Below are 246 nucleotides of genomic sequence, written 5' to 3' on the forward strand. Positions count from 1 at the left end.
TGTTGCTCTTGGCATAGTTTGATTGGTATCTGCTACGTCCGGCGCAGTCGATGTTGCCAAGGTACTAGGTGAGCAACCCATCTTTAATTATTTTCTGTATATTTCAATATGTATATTCTTAATAAATCGGTGGGTTCCTTAATAAGTAGTTTTATTTTTCTTTTAAAGATCAATAAACTGCTTCTCTTTATTTTTTTTAATTAAATAAATGCATCAGTTTATGCTTAAATTGGTTTAAATTTTTGA

Source organism: Teleopsis dalmanni, chromosome 2 (assembly GCF_002237135.1).
Source record: "Teleopsis dalmanni isolate 2A chromosome 2, ASM223713v2, whole genome shotgun sequence".
Taxonomy (NCBI): Eukaryota; Metazoa; Arthropoda; class Insecta; order Diptera; family Diopsidae; genus Teleopsis; species Teleopsis dalmanni.